Below are 17,399 nucleotides of genomic sequence, written 5' to 3'. Positions count from 1 at the left end.
ATCATAACTACTGCCTCTGATTTTTTTTTTCTTCAGCAATTCAAATAGGTCTGGTGTCAAGTCATCCCATTCTCTGGCCATGTTCTGTCTCCTGGTCGTGCCTCTCTGCACCTTACGACATAAGAAACACCTCCCCTGACTCCGGCCGTCTCTTAGTCCAGGCCAAGGTCATCTTTCAGCTTGGCCACAGCAGTGCTCCTCTGACAGAACCCTTGCAGATCGTTCATTCTACAAAATGTTCAAAAACTGTGAAACAAAGTCAATCACAGACACATGGTCAAACAACAGCAAATTCTCACATTTTCAGGGAACATTTGGCACTTTTGCTTCAAAAATGAGTGAAATTATTCATCTATTATCAAAATAGCTGTTTTCAATCTGCTCGTCGTTGCAGGTCGACTTTATAAAAGTAGAAATTTAGGTTTTGTGGTACATATTGAGAATAAAAGACTCATTCTGCACATGTGGTATGAAAAGGTGAATTAGTGGATGAGATAAATATCAACATTAAAAGAGATTTGGGGGCTGTTTAGGCTGATATCAGGCATTTAACAGTGGTTGATTTAGCATCTTTTTTTAGTGCAGGCAGATGACTCAACATTTGTTCAATATCAAAATGTTCACTGTTCAAAGCTGCAGTTGGTTCTAGTCTAACTGGGGGCATTTAGGGTCAGAAACTGTGGTTTAGAAAATTATGTCAGCTAACAAAGAACGTACAGTATGATACATACAATATGTATTTGTGTCTGGGTGTGTGTGTGTGTGTTTTGCGTGACCTCCCTGCTGTCGTCACGACTCTTCCAATTTCCCAGAGGCCTCCAAGGTCTGAAGACCGTCTTTGTTCCAGACGCTTCAGTCAGCGAAGCTCTGCCACGTCGCACCGGACATAAAATCATCAAAGCCACACGCTGTTTTTCACAATGTGTTGCACTGCACGAAAATATAATTTCACACTGTCAGGTTATTCACTGCAGCGCTCAGGCCCCTTCTCTTTTAAAGAGGATGATAATTTATTGTGTTTTTAATTCAACTCTGCTTGTTTCAGGTGTTTGTTCAAATTAAGTGTTGACATCTTCTGATCAGGCAGCTCACACTCGATTTGAAATACACCCACTTTACCCAAGAATGAATCCCTGAAACGATTTGTGATGTAATTAAAAACGGGAAATGAGTTCTGCCTGCTCGGAGATTGTTTGTTCTAAAGCCGAGCGAGTTCAGCGGAGGAGGAACCACAGCTGCACCGACTGATTCAACCGGAACCAGGATTTCAAAGTGAGAAGTCGATGCATCAACGTGCTACATGTTAATCCGTGAGCTTTAGATCTGCTGGTAAAAGTAGTGTGTTCCCCGTTTTCAGTCATTATGCTAAGCTAAGCTAGCCGGCTGGACCTTCATATTTACTGTACAGACATAAGAGAGGGATCAGTCTAATCGTCTGACTCTCAACAGGCTGCCAAAGCTGCTTCTTCCTCCTCTTAAAACTGGTATTTGAATCAGAGCAGATTTATCATCAGATAAACCCCGGCTGTGGATTTCAATACGTCTCAGTGTTGGTTTCTATCTGACAACCTGCCTGCAGGCCTGTAAACACTGAAGTCAGCAGGACAAGGCTCGTTTGTCGACGTGACCCTTCAAATGAGGACACGCCGTCCTCGCGCTGCCTCTGACATTTCTGCTCCTCCCGTGGCGCTGTATCTGGGTTGGCGAAGGTCGATCGAGGTCGAACTCCATCTCTGATGCCGAGCAGAGATACACGGGCCGCGATTCTGTAACCAGCTGCTTCCAGACGCTAAGCGCTGACCCAGTTGACGCTCCACCCAGATATGACTCTTTGCTTGAGGAGGCAAAACAAAAACCCTCCACGACAGAACCCGTCTCCTGTCCTCTGAAAAACCTCCTCAGTAAAAAAACCTCGGAGCAGCGTCCTCCATTCCTCTTCCTCCCTCTTCCTCCTGTGCTCGAGCTACCCGCCCTCCTTCTTCGCCACATACTCTGTATCTGTCTCTTTGTCTCATTTGAATCAAGTGTCATTGTTTCGTGGTTACAACACTTTTGTCGGTTGTCGATATAAGCACTTAAGTTTATAATGAGCTCACCGTGTGTGTTAATCTCAACACAAGTGACGACCTGATTGGCTGAAATGTGAAGTAAAAGTAAAATCAATCCAAAAAGAAAAAGCACAGAGGAGAGAGAGAGAGATGGAAATGAGAGGAGATTAAATAAGACGACTTGAGGAAGACAAGGAGATAAAAGGGGAAGAAAAGAGGTGGAGACCAGGTTGTAGCGACGGTGCCTCTGCAGAATAGGTCCTGTTCACACCTGGCATTAACACTCTATATGCAAATAAACAGGTAGTTGTTGTTTTTTTTATTTTTTTACCAATGTGTGTATGTGTGTGAGTAAGAGAGGGAGAGAGGGAGTGAATCACTGCTCTGCTCACAGTGAAATCAGGTTTTATCTGTTAGACACGGTCAAATATTTTGGGTTCAGGATGAAACTGTGTCGGGATAATCAGACTGTGGCAGCGGACGTCAGTGGAGGAGGTGGTCCCAGGACGTATCTGCCACACACGTGGAACAGACCACCTCTGGATGAGGTCTGAGTGATCGGATCTCAGATGCGTCCTCAACGTGTCCTGGGTGCGTTCACACCTCAACTGAGAGCTTGGATCACCTGAGCCAGATGCTAACACCAGGTCTGATCGGGGCCTTTGTGTCGGGATGTTCTCCCCAAACAAAGCACCACAAAAAACAACAAAGGCGACGTCGACTGTGTTGATACAAATCATCAAAAGTCACCATTCTCAGCGTCTAGTAGGTAAATAAGTTCATGTATTAATTCAATGGTCATTTAATGGACTTATGTCTCTTTTCACCATATTATCACTATTTTTGACCTTTATTTGCCGTCTTGTTGGTGAAAACAAGAAGGCACTGTGAGGAGAGACACAGAGGGGCAGTGAATGCAGCACAGATGTTCAGATGTTGCTGTTTATGGTTCACATCTTGGACCAATAGGCCACAACAACACCATTCATTCCATAATTCATGACCTGCTGAGCGTTACCTTGGTGCAGTAAACTCAACCACACTCCTGCCTTTGACTTTACATGTTCACCTTTACATGTATGCTACAGATCAGGCTCAGCACCACAGTGTGCAGCTGATTCATGGTTATTAATATCAAGTGTCAGTGGCTGCTGAAATGTTTGGTGAACAAACTCAGATCCGGTTCTACTTGTTGGCTGCGGTTTCTGAACTGAAGTGTGCTCAGAGCATATCTCAATACCACACACACACACACACACACACACACCAAAGTATTAAATGAGTCAACTGATATCAAAAGGTCTTGATGCTCTGATCGTTGTTCTTCGGTAAAATATATAAGAATCAGCATTCAAAACATTATGTGTAATTTGTGTAATTTGAGTAAACTCCTCCTGAGGTTGTTGAACCTCGACAATCCCAGAATCAACCCCGAGCACCGAGCGTGTCCTGGTAAAAGTGACACTTTATATCTGACAGGAACAAACTGATGTTGCAGCAGCACAAGAAACAGAAAAGACAGAAACACTGAACTATATGAATCATATTATGTTTGGTCATAAATAAAGTGACATTAAATGAAGGATTTCTAATTGCATTTCAGTGATATGGACCAGAGGTGCACTCAGTTTTTGTTGTGTTCTGGATTTAGTTGTTTTGCATTGTTGAAACACACACACACACACACACACACACACACACACACACACACACCGTGTTTGATTTTCGAGCTGGAGAGACGTCTGCGTCCTCGCTGGGACTGAACCTGAAGCGAACCGACCTCCATCGTGACAGAAAGTTTTATCAAACTTCACATGATGTTGTTTTTATTTTCACATTTCACTTTTAATTTAGTTTTTATTTTTGACTGAATTGAGTTTACAGGAGGACCAAAAAAAAACAAAAAAAAGACAGAGTCAAAGGTTCTGTAGGAAGAACATGTGGGACGAGCTGAAGAGCCTCGTGGGGACGACTGAGTCTGATATGAAAAGCAGGGAAATTAAATATGCTGGTGTCACTTAGTTTGTTGTTTTTGTGATTAAAGTCATTACGAGACACAGCGGCTCTGCCGTCCTCTGTTGTGACAACAACATTAAATTGAGTTTATAAAAAGCTGCGTTAAATGACACAGTGTACATCTGAGGACCCAGCACGTCTTTGTTTGACGGCTCTTTCCTCTGCACTGCTTCGTTTCTTGTTTTGTTTCTTTAACCAGGCTTGTAAAGCTGTTCGGGCTCTGGCACCAGCGGACACACACCGGTCTCTGTGAGACACACATGAAACACACCACACACAGAACCAACAACTCATTGTACAGCTGCTGGAAAACATGACAGAGACGTGTGTCATCAGTGAGCCGTGCTCCACAGCTGCTGCCAGTCAGAGAAGGACACAAGGCCGACGCAGCACAAACACACAACACTGCTGCTGCATTTCAACAACTTTCTCTTTGTTATTGTGGTGTTGTCGGTGTTTTGATGTATGTGTGTGTTTTTATCATTCTGTTATTTTATTTTCTGTTATTTTATTTTCATGTCATGTTTTTTTTGTCTGTCTTTTTGGGACCATACTGGAAAAAATTCTCTCATTTTAACATTTAAGCTTTTGGTAAAAACTTCATGGTGAAATGTTTTAAACCATTTTTTTTCTAATTTCTTTCTAATATTATCGTTTTTTCAAATGTATTTTTTGCTAATCATGGGAGAAGCCAGGAAGTTTGCTGTCGAGCCCACAGGTCGTCTGTCAGCAGGTCACTATGACCCACAGTCAGGTTTTGTTGCTAGGCAACATCTAGTGGTCGTAGTGATGACGACAGGAGCAAAGGGAAAAGTGCGGTGACGTAGTTTATAGAGCGACAGAGTCCACGTCAGGAGGAGGTTGGGGTGGATGGATGTATATGACCCAGGAGAGCGGTGTTCAATTCCCATGTGACAGGAGCAGCTTATGTTGTTTCTATTGTCCATGACCATTCGTTGTTATTATTGTAACCATGACAACAGAGATCATCTGATGTTGAGGAAGAACTTATTTTAACCCAAATCACCATCTTTACCTGAACCTAACCAAGCTGTGACTGTTATTATAGTAACCACGGCGACGAAGGTAGGTATGCAGCTCTTGGTACAGTCTACATGTTTATTATTGTAACCATGACAACCAAGATCCGGTACGCCTGTCGCCATAGGGGCGCTATTTCAGGAGATACTGCTACGGGACGTGTCAGAGGGTTGTTGGTTGTTCAGGTTGGGGGAGTTGTTCCTGTGTTGGAGGGGTGGGGGGCTTTTAGATGTCTGTGCCCAGGGGCCCTCCAGTGTTCTGATCTCCACATCTAACTTTTAACAACAAGGCAAAGAGCAGCGTTTTACAAAAGGTGGAACTATTCCTGGGAACTGAGTCTCATCAAGAGACAAGGACTGATTCTCCAAAGAGGCCCTCCCCCTCACCCCCCTCACCCTCCCCCTCATCTCCCCTCAAACAGTCCAGCCAACATGTCCTCACAACCACACACACACACACACACACGGCTTCATCCTGTACATGAACCACACACACTCGACTTGTGTGTCCAGTCAAGATTCAGGTCGGCCTCTGCCCACCCCGCTCGCCCCGAGGTGAGAGAGAGAGAGAGATTCACATCTCCAATACAACCACAACCCTCCTCCCCCCAGGGACGTCCTGGCATCTGCCAAGAGCCTGCGAACGAGTGTGTGTGTGTGTGAAGAAAATACAGAGAGAGAGGAGAGAAACAAAGTGAGAAGAATAGAGTAAGTGTGTGTTCATGTTGTGAGATTGAGAAAAATGAGTTGGGTGAGTTAATGTGTGTGTGTGTGTGTGTGTGTGTGTGTGTGTGTGTGTAGGCAAAAATGTGAAAATGAGAAATGTGTGAATATGTGTGTGAAAGAGATGCAAAGTGTGACTGAGTGCAGTGTGTGTGTGTCTGTGTGTGTGTGTGTTAAAACAGGAAAAAAATGTGTGAGTATGAAGATAGTTAATGTGAATGTGTGTGTGTGTGTGTGTGTGTGTGTGTCCTCTCTGCCCTCTTCCAGCTGTTGTTTCTTCTTTTTCTCTCAGCGGAGGAAGAACAAAACTCTCCTGCAGCAAACAAAAAAAAAAAAACTAAACTCCCAAACGTGGCATCAAAACATAAATTTATCTCATTTAAGAAAAAAAAACTTCACAATTTCCTCCCTGACGCTCCCACACTGTCAACTGGAAACCAAAAAAGTTTGGCGGCAGCCAGATGGTGCGACGTTAGGAGACAATAAAAAACTGTAGCACTGAAAATGATTTAGAAAAAATAAAAGACAATGTAGTAAATAGTTTGTCTTTTCCCTCATTTATCTTTGGATAAGTCAGATTTCTCCGTATGTTAATCGACACCAAATCAAAACAGATCGTCGCACTAACAAATAAATCAAACCGTCCGTTCCAGTCCAAACACACTCTGTTTTTTTGTTATCTGAAGAAAATCAGATGAAGTCATGAACTTGGAGAAAAGTTTGTTTCAAATGAACGAGCTTAAGAAAATATATAAAATAAATAATTAGCAACTGCAGCTATAACTCAGAGAAACCAAATCCCTGCAAGGTTGGATGGTGGGTCCAGGTGGGCGGGGCTTGGGGCGTGGCTGGGGGGCGGTGACTGCTTTGTTGTGACATCACAAAGTTCCAGAAGTCCTGACGGCTGGTTTTAAGGCTCAGTTTCTGAATACAGGCTGTGTGCATTTCTCTGTGGACTGAGGCTTTGATACTTTCACAGTATTAATATAGAACCTAGACCTGCTTTATAATCACAAACACATGGACATCTACCTTTAGACTGGATGGAGCTTTAAATTGAGTGTGTTGTTGTCTGTGTGTTAACAAGCCTCTGAGGTTGAGTCTTCTCAGGTATAGTTGCCTTCTCATCAGCATGAACCATGTTGGAGTTTTCACCCACTGGATGATTTTGCATGTTTCTCTCTAAACTCTAGAGACTTTCTGAGACACTGAACCAGGTCAAAGCAGAACGTCTTGGAAAAAATAAATAGTTTGAAGGTTCCACACCTATTTCAATTTTGTGCAAGACATATAATATAAAATAACCTAAACTGGTGAAGATTTTTGAACTTTACTTTAAAGTCTAGTAGTGGTCCAACTGTTTGCAAAAATGAAAATATGTCTGGTTGAATAAAAAGAATGATGAAGAAATCTGAAATGTTTAAATTTGTTGGAAGAGAGCAGCAGTAAAAATATAAAATTACTTCACTGTAGCTTGAAGCTTCTGAAGGGGAAATGTTACAGGACTTGCTCATTAGCTGTTTTTTTTCTTTTTAAATTATCAGGGTGGCTGTGGGTCGGGGAATAGAACGGATCGTTGAGGGTCAGCAGGTCGATAACCAGCTCCTCCAGTCCCTGATGAAGTGTCCTTGGGCAGATACTGAACCTCATGGTCCTGGTGGCTGATGCCCTGATGTGATGTGATAGTACTGTAAAGCTCTTTGAGTAGTTGCTATAGAAAACACTCTGTAAGTGCAGTTCATTTACTTTTTAAATTAGTTTTAATCAGCATTGTAGACGATGTAATTGTGTGCACATCTTGTAAAACTCAGCAGTGGAGTCTGCAGCAGCATCATATCTGCAAAATGAATAAACAAAACCTCCAATTGTTATTGTGTGAAATAAAAATAAAAAAAACAACTCCAAAAGCTGAAGTTTTAGTGAAAAGATGTATTTATTTTATCCGATTTGGCACCTTGATATCCTGTGAGGAGACTAAGAACAGCTCAGGCTGTTGTCGGGGGAGGAGAGGGGGAGAGAAGAGGGTTTCCACGCTGAAGCATCGCCTCACTCACCAGCTGCCAAAAATACTGATGTGCTCAGAGTCTTTTTCTCCTCTTACTCTCCCTCCCTCCGTCTTTCTTCTTCTCTTGAAAGAACGGGTTGAAAAGTTCAGTGTGAAATCACATTTCCGTGCGATACAGAGCTGCAGTCAGGAGTGAAAGCTGCCGTGCCCCCGAAAGCTCTGAATGTGTGTGTGTGTTTGACTAAGTGCTTCCAGTATACAAGAGTGTGTTTATCGTTCTGCCTTTTAGCTCTATATTCATGCAGTGTGTGTGTGTGTGTGTGTGTTTGAAGGCTGCAGATGAGCATGTTTCCGCAGCGACGCAGATGCAGTGACACTCTGCTCCCATATGGGTGCTGACACTCGGGGGGGTGGAGTGGAGATGGGGGGGGGGGGTGAAAATGCTCCTTTGACAAACTTGACAAACACTTGCTCGTCGTCTGACATTGGATCGAGCAGCAGCAGGTAACTGCAGGGTGGAGGCTCAGCTCTCTGCCCTTGAATCCCCCATTTGATTTTTTCCCTTTCAGTTCCCGGAGAAAGGCGAGGACACCCACGCCTCAAACGATGCGGCTGCTGTTTATCTATATTTTTCTTCCTGTCAACAAATCCCATGAAAAGACCAGAACTAAGTGTGTGTGAGTCCATCACTCAGCACTCTGATTTCTCCTGTGTGTGTCTGTAGCTCTCAGCTCTGAGTCCACTGGTTCCTCCTGAAACGTAAATCTTTAAAAGCACCTCACAAATAGTGAGAGTGTAATGTTAAAGTTATATCTTATATCTGCAGCTGTGGAGAGCAGCAGTTTGTGGGCACAGGGGTTTGAAGTCAGACTATAGAAGGAGCTATTTTCTGTGCCTCAGTGTGTGTGGGTCAGCCAGTTGCTCCGCTAACATTAGTGTAGGTGTGTTTCTTGCTGCTGTTGGACTTTGCTCACACACCTCGTCTGCACCTATACTGTACATATGTGACAGTGTAAGACTGTCCCTCATACAGTGAGTCTCTTACTCACCAGTGCACTCTATGACTTGGGGGCGGGGGCTGGACATCACTGACAACTTGCAGACAACAGATCTGGTATATTTCTATCTATAAAGTGATGCTGCGTAAACTTCCAGTTTCCCTCTGTGCAGCTCTTAGCTATAGGCTCCTGTTGGTGGTTGCTTTTTCAGCAGTGGAGTCTGCAGCAGCAACATCATATCTACAAAATGAAAAAGAAAAAAAAAATTCAATTATTACTGTGTGAAATTTGAAAAAAAAGCAACTCCAAAAGCTGAAGTTTTGGTAAAAAATGTATTTATTTTATCTGATTTGGCACCTTGATATCCTGTGAGGAGACTAAGAACAGCTCAGGCTGTTGTCGGGGGAGGAGAGGGGGAGAGAAGAGGGTTTCCACGCTGAAGTTTTCCCCAGATCTGCATGCACCTTGGACATGGAACAATCTGCAGAGAGATATGGAATCAGAAAGATGTATGTTCATTGGAAACTTGAGGGCATCATAAAGAACGTGGTAAATGAGACTTGTTTTTCTTCAGGGCCACTGTGATATTTCATGTTTCATGCTGTATTTTAATATGTGGTGAGTTTGTGTGGCTGCCATCTTGGCCAAGTACCTCTTGTAAAATAGATAGTTTTTTATCTCAATGGGACACCCTGGTAAAATAAATTGTCAGCCATGATAATATTACAGGTTTTGTTTTGCACCGTTATTGATTGTTTGTTTTTTTTTCATGTCATTGTCGTTGTTTTTCTTTTTGTCTTTCTTAATGTGTACAGTTCGTTTTGTACCTTTGAGTGTTCTTTTTTGTGTATTTTGTGTGTATTTTAATGTCTACTGTATGCGCCCTTTAAATTTCCAAATAAAATAAAGTCTCTTGAATTGAATTGAATGGCATACAAAGTATTCACAAAATACTTTCTTGTTGCAAACACTTGACTTTTCTGAAGATGAACTACAAGATAACTGCAGTGTGTGCAGGTTGAACACTGCCCCGGTGCTGCACTGTGTCCTCACAGTTCAGTTCTGTCACGTAATTAACCAACGTTATTGCAAAAATTGAGTTTTGTTATTTGTGAATTGACTGCGGCTCGTACGGGATAAGAATCATGATTCTTCTGTGAACTACACAGATGTACAGATAGTATAATATGCAGACTCAGTGGCTTCCTAAACAGCTGCTCACTGGAGTAAAACTGGAGGAAAATGGTGCATTTGTTCGGGACTATTTTCAGCAGTGGATTAATCCACATTTGGTGCTGTAGTGAGTATTTGGTGCAGGAGGACGGTGTGTGTCTGAGTCAAAATAAACTAGTGTGTGAAAGAACATGTCACTCGGTGCAACAGCGTGACTCACTGATGTGTTTTAATAGTTTCTGGTTGTTTTGTGGCTCAGAGGAAGACAATGTATCAGGGTTTAACACACACACACACACACACACTATACTTTCAGACATTCAGTGCTGATTAGAGACTTTCCTGTTTCCTTCGTATTTTGTCGTTATTCTTTTATCTGAAACACGACCGTGTTTACCCAAGATCCCCCCTTTCTTTCTGCAGTACCCCCCGGTGTGTGGACGACGGCCTCTGCAGTTTGTTTACATGGGAAACAAGTTGGTAATTAAGCAAAAACCAGGGGCTGCTATCTTAAAGATGTGGATGTTGGAAATTTTAGCGACTTAAAAGCTGCAAATGTGTGAAATTAGAAGTTTATATGTGCGACTGCTGTTTTGCTGCACTAAACCTCACCAACCTCTATTTTCTCTTTTTATTACAGCGAAGTGAATCATGTTTACATCAAAGGGCATTTAAAAACTCTCAGGATATTTTCTTTCAAAGCAACAAGAAACAGTTTTCACCCAGTTTTTGCCATATGACGATTCACACAGGAGACGATAAAGCAGGTTCTATATTAATACTGTGAAAGTATCAAAGCCTCAGTCCACAGAGAAATGCACACAGCCTGTATTCAGAAACTGAGCCTTAAAACCAGCCATCAGGACTTCTGGAACTTTGTGATGTCACAACAAAGCAGTCACCGCCCTCAGCCACGCCCCAAGCCCCGCCCACCTGGACCCACCATCCAACCTTGCAGGATTTGGTTTCTCTGAGTGTTTACCTGAAATCCGCTGTATTTTTATTGGATCACTCAGAAAACAGTCAGCCAATCAGAGGAGAGGCTCAGATCCTCTCCTCTGATTGGCTGACTGACCTGTTGTTACTAGGGCTCCAGAGAGAACCTGAGAGAGGAGATGTAAAACTACACTGAGATGGTTTTTGGCTCTTAAACCACAAATATATCTTTGCTGAATCGTCACTCAAGACGTCCAGTGGAGGATTTTATGGTTTATTTTCACCTGTAGTTTTTTTTTTATTTTCAAGTAATATGTTTTTTTTAAAGCCATTTTTTTTAGTGAACATTGGCAAAAACTGACAACAGCAGCCTTAGTTCTGAGGTAATACTTCTGCCTAAATATTTACGACGGCTCAAATACAGAGCAGCACATTCACATCAGGGGCTGGTAAACTCCAACAGCTGCTTCAGTGGATCTGCTCAGTGCTGACCAGTTACAAGCTGCGGTTATAATGGAAGGCTCCCAGTATGGAGCTGGGGTTATAATGGGAAGCTCCCAGTGTGGAGCTGAGTGAATGGGAGTTGGGCTGCTACAGCTCACTAACCCGCTGTGCCAAAAGGGTAAGAAATAAATAATAAAGTGCAGCAGGATGGCTCTTCATAGGTTTCCTGGCGAGGCCCAATATCTGGTCTGATCGGAGTAAGTGCCTCTCTGTTGATGAGCAGCCGCCCATTAAAACATGATTCACACGTCAGTTCAGCTTCTCATTAAATTCCTCATAACGCACATGCTCGACTGCACGCCCGAGAAAACCGAGGTGGCTGAGAAAAATCTGCTCCATATGAATAAAAATACAACTGATGTGGAGCCGAATCTTAAATAAATGAGTCATGACACACAGCTGGAACACCTGGATGTGAAATGAATATATGAGCTGTTTTCATGAGACTAAACTTGAAACAAAGTTCCATTTATTTTTCATCACTTGCACCAGACACTCACAACATGACGAGCAGAGAACATGAATTTCTCTATTTTCATTTTCTTGCCCAAAACATTTGTACGACTTGTTCCTTCTGTTTGTTTCTTCTCATATTAAAAGTAACTCTGTTATATTGTGACGTGCGTTTCATCATTTTGTACAAATTGTGATACTTGCTTGATGAACAACAGGAGGAGGCTCAAAGAGGGAGCGAGGGAGCAGTTTTTACTCACATACCAGCAGCACAAAAGCTTTTCAGGCATCCAGCTCGTCTTCAAACGGCTGAATGAGACTGAAAACCGGGAACTCAGAGAACTCGAGTCCCACGGTGCATTTAAACCGCAGAGGATCGACTTCAAGCTGTGCAGAGGCTCAGATGATTATGATGAAGTTATTACTGTATCCATGCCTGCTCAGGCTGGATGTGATATTTAAAGTCTGTGAGACTGAAAGAGAAATTTGTAATTTGAAATTTGATCAGAGTTTGGGTGTGTGTCACAATATCAACATCTAAAGGCAGAGTTACTATGTATTTTAAACAGGTGAAATGTCGACCTCAGATAAGGGTGTGGTGTGCAAAAGGTCGTTTACATATACGGAGGATCAAAACTGCCACAATCAAAAATACATAATTTAATTAATATGCCATGAAATATACCAAAATTAACATTAAATATAAATACAGGCAGTAATTAAGTAATAAAATGTGATATAAGCTAATGTTTCTGTTTTAATTTGCTTCTGTATTTATTTTCCTTTTTGTTAATTCTCCCATTTAAATGTCTGATTTTTTAATTTATTATTTAGATAAATAATAAATTCCATTTATTGCATTATGCAAATGAGGGGGGTTGTCATTCAAAGCGTGTCACGGGGTCATCTTCTTTCCTATTGGTTGATAGTTTTAATGTATATTAAATAGGTTTCATGTAACAGTGTGGAACATACAGGGATTCTCCGCCACCTTATTAACAGCCAGGACTTCTTCAGTTTTTAGTCGACGTGAAGATGAAGGTAATTATTTTCAGTTTAAGTGTTTATGTTGACTGTAAAGAAGATGACAACACTTTTGACGGCACAATGCCAAATAAATAAATGGTCACTTTTAGACTGAGGACAATTTTAGAAAATGAAAACTTGTTTTGAAACATTATGAGCAGCACGTCTTATTTTTTCATGGCACATGTTTAATTGTGTGTTGTTGTGGAGCTATGTGGACTGAGCGTCACACTGTTTTGACAGTAGCTCTACATCTGTGTGTGTGGTGTCTTTTTAATGCTGCTGAAACAACAGTTGTATGGGAGCTCAGCATTTAGAGATCATTTACTTTACGACCACATTTTGTGCGAAATGACAACACTGCAGGTGATTCTCCTTAAGTCTAGAAATATTGTAAACAAGTCCTTTTTTACCAGATGTTCAGGTGGTTGTGAGTCACTGATGAATATATCTTATGAACTGGATCAATGAAAAAGCTCCTGCAGGATAAACCTGGAAACACTGTGCATCACAAGTTGAACACACCTGTGCTTTGGGGCTCGATGAGGTTTCACCTTCTCTTAAAGTGATAGTTGTGGTTATTTGACGTTGGGGTTGTGGTGTATTTATTTATAGTACGTGTGTTACCTGCAGTAGATTCAGATCTGTGAGCTCCCCAGTTCAGCTGAGAGATGAGCTGCTGTGGGCGAGGTCATAGACAAAAACATGTTCTAGACACTTAATAACATGACCATGGAAAAAAAACTAAAATCAGTTTAATTGTATGATATATTTTGAATATTTTCACTGCTTTATTTTTCCTTTTCCTTTGCAACATTTTTTTCAACTTCTGAACTACTGTATTCCTGTGAACAAGCACAACTACACTTAGATCTGGAGCTGATCTGTGCAGTAATACAGGTGTGCCTGTGCGTAGTAATATGGTAGTTGAATTACCAGAGGAAGAGGCTGTTTGACCCTAACTATCATTTGAACGTATGGTCCAGACGGGACTTTAGGTTGTCTAAGGGTCATGTCTGGTCCTGGTCCTGAATTTAGATGCAACAATCGTGTGGAAGACCCTGCCTGAGGAAAAACTAAAAAAATGACACAAAATGCTGAATCCTCATCCGCTCCGAGGCTGCTGAGCCTTACCTCTGACCGCCACAAGGACGACACCCAAAAACAGCGTGTCGCCACAAGGATCAATAAAGTATCTGATTATTATTCTGCACAGAGTGAGTGTGCATGAGCGGGAAGATCGACAGCCACCTTTCATTCCTGCTTCACATGCACACCCTGCATCTCTGCTCCATCTCTGTTCAGAGGCGCAGCCAGCTTTCACTGAAGAACATTTGTTGTGCGACGAGCTTTGGTCACAAGTACAAACAGTGTCTTTGAAGGCATCGAGACAGCAAATCAAACTGCCATGTTTCATATGTGGGGTCATGTTTGACCTTCAGATGCAGGTTCAAGTTCAGCAGAAAAAAATAACTCCACACTCCTTCTCCCACCTGCAGACCTCACCGCGGTTATTGTCTCTGTTTAGTCTCGACACATCTTCGCAGTTCTCAGTGTGACATTGCAGCTGTAAAATATCTCATGAAGCCTTTGTTCAGGCTGCGTGAATGAATATGCATTGAGGTTTTGGATTACAGGCGGAAAACGCACAGAGGAACCACTCTGCTGGTTACACAAGCAGATGTGATGCAACAACCCAGAGCTGCTCTGAAGAAAACTAACATCCAATTACAGGCCAAACAGTGGTGTGTAGAGACACAATTACACAAGGTCTAATTGCATAAGCCTTTCTGAGAATCTCTGGCCATCTCCCGCCGACGTCCTGTGTGCATCTGACATATGAAGAAAATGGCAGCTGCGTCTCTCCGGCCAATTAAGACACAGACATGTTACATAACGTTGTTTACGCCGGACAGCAGCAGATGCAGAGTTTAGTGCTTTGCGACTGTTTAGTAATTTGACCGGTGACCTGTCAACACTCTTCTTTCAAGTGCAGCAGCAGGATTTCAGGATTCAAACATGCGACACTCGCTGTACATCCTGGCACATCTGGGCTCATGTTGAACGTTTTAAGAGCAGGTTTGAATCCCTGGAGTAACCAGAGAAATCTAGGCAGAGATTTCTCCTGGGACTCCTTGCCCTAAGAGTTTTTTCCTCTTTAGTTTTTATTCATGCCAGGAAGCTTATCTGAGCGTGTTCTTCTTCTCAACAACACCCTGATTCACATTCACACAGTTACACACCGTCACTCCTGGGAGCTGCAGAGTACAACCGTAGTCTGCTGCTGAAGAGCTACACAGGGGAAGCTGACGGAGGGGAGGCCTCAGGTCCAGATTCCCCTGGTGGATGGGTGAGTTAACCCACTAAGTCCAGCAGCCCCCCATGCCTGCAGGCTGCAGGTGTAAAGACACGGTCAGCTCATGGTGCATGAGACAGGGAACACACTTCAATCAATCATGTTTTTAACTAAATTAGAAAGAAAACAAACGGATGGCAGCACACACATCATACCATGTACAGTAGCATGTTCAGGAGGAATACTGAGGACACAGCAGTGGGATGTGGTAAACAGGGGAGGGACTGTGATAACTGCTGCTTTTCTTGAGCACTCATGTGTCAGCATCAGGCTGTAGGACTGTGTTGTGTCGTACTTCTTGACACAACCGGCGTTTACATAGAAAACAAAAGCTGCGGGGGTTTAGACACGTCCCATTACCCTTAAGAAATGTGTGTTTGTAGCATGTGTTTATCTCCCATGAACAGCCGATGTATGTTACAGTAAAGATGTTCGCTGCAGAAAGCTGACATCTCACACCAACCCACTGTGTGGGCATGAAAACTGCTCAGATTTAGACAGATTTCAAACCTGACGAGGAACTGAAGTGATTTTCTCTAATCTTTGATTTTTCATGTCTCACTGCTCACGACTGAGCACCAGTGTTCGCTAAAATTAGATCATATAAGACATTTTACATTGGAAATGACAAAAAACCCAACATTGGACATGAAAGGGCAAACAAAAGCTAGCTAACCTGAGTTAAGGCTAAAGCTAGAAACTAGCTGACATTAGCATTCATCTGTTGATACTTGACAAAATCTAATTCAGAAACTCTGAAAGTAAGAAAGCGAAGTATATTAAAGAAACTAGATGAGAGGAAGGAAACGGTGCACTTAAAATCATTTCCTGTGTCTGTGTGACCTCCCTCGGAGACCAGCGGCAGGTTTTCACTCCGATGGGAGAGGTGAACATGATTATTTTTCAGACAAATCAGGAGAAAATTAACTTTGTTTGAAACCAACACAGATCTCTTCCTTCAGTTGGTCCTGGTCTGGTTTCACTGCTGCCAATGCAGCTTTGCAACTGGGTAAACAGAAGTTTACAGGGACTTATACCATGAACTAAAAGTTTAAACTCAAACAAAACCTGTTTTCTTTGCTTAGTAATATTTTACTACTACCATTTCATACCATTGGTGCTGCTCGTAATGTGTCGTCTTTGTTATAGAGAATCTTTGGAATCAACTAATAACAAGAGTAAGAAATGGTATGATCCAGTTTAGGGGTGTCTGAAATCATATTACAAGATTCTTCCAGGCATGAAATGTGATATATATTGTAATAACCCCCGTCCCTTCATATCTTTAAATCCACTTTGTTCACATGTGTGCAACCACTGTTTTTTTCAAATATCACAAAATCACCTGAAAGACAGGAAAAATGCTTATTTTCTTATGCCATCTATTGTATAATACATATATAATATATAATAAATAAAAGGTTTTTTTGCATGCAGTAATACAAATTTTAACAAGGTTTGAATTTTCAAGCAGTACTCACCACTAGGAAGCCAACAAAAGCTGTTTAAAGTAAAAAAGTCATATTTACCTGATTTCCCACAGGGACCGAATGCAGCATCAGACACAAAAAGTGTTTTTTTGTAGGAATGTTCATCTTTCACAGGTCGATTTATCTGCTGAGACACGAGCTCAAACCCCAAACACTCAACACACAATATGAATATTTAGACACACACTCTGATGCGCTGCACACACACTGCACACATCACTAGAAAAACGGCACAGCTACACACACCGAGCGCGCTGAGGGCACGACAGCTTTCAATCCGCTGCGTGCTGCTATCAGGCCGAAATGTGATTCCTCACCTTTATTCTCATTCGTTTTTAATTTTTTTTACAGCCCCCTTCATTCACATTGTGATTCCAAAGGCAGAGCTTATCTTAAATTAACACCAGCACTGTGTTATCCTTTGAGAATACCGACCAGATATTACAGCGGGCCTGGGATGGGCTCAGCGACGTGGAGAACATTCAGAATTAGTGGGATGGAAACGCCTCCCTCATCTTTTACAGTTGCATCAGGCATCAACAGTTTCAAGGCCACATTAGTTTTCTTCCTTAAAGAGTTTTCCTTCCTCTCATCTCCATCATCTCCCTCTTTTTGTGAGTGAAGTGGGTTT

This window comes from Trachinotus anak, unplaced genomic scaffold, assembly GCF_046630095.1.
Source record: "Trachinotus anak isolate AG129_WGS33_773 ecotype Australia unplaced genomic scaffold, CSIRO_AGI_Tana_v1 ptg000016l, whole genome shotgun sequence".
NCBI lineage: Eukaryota > Metazoa > Chordata > Actinopteri > Carangiformes > Carangidae > Trachinotus > Trachinotus anak.
The sequence above is the reverse complement of the archived record's forward strand: the minus strand, read 5'-3'. Positions refer to the sequence as shown.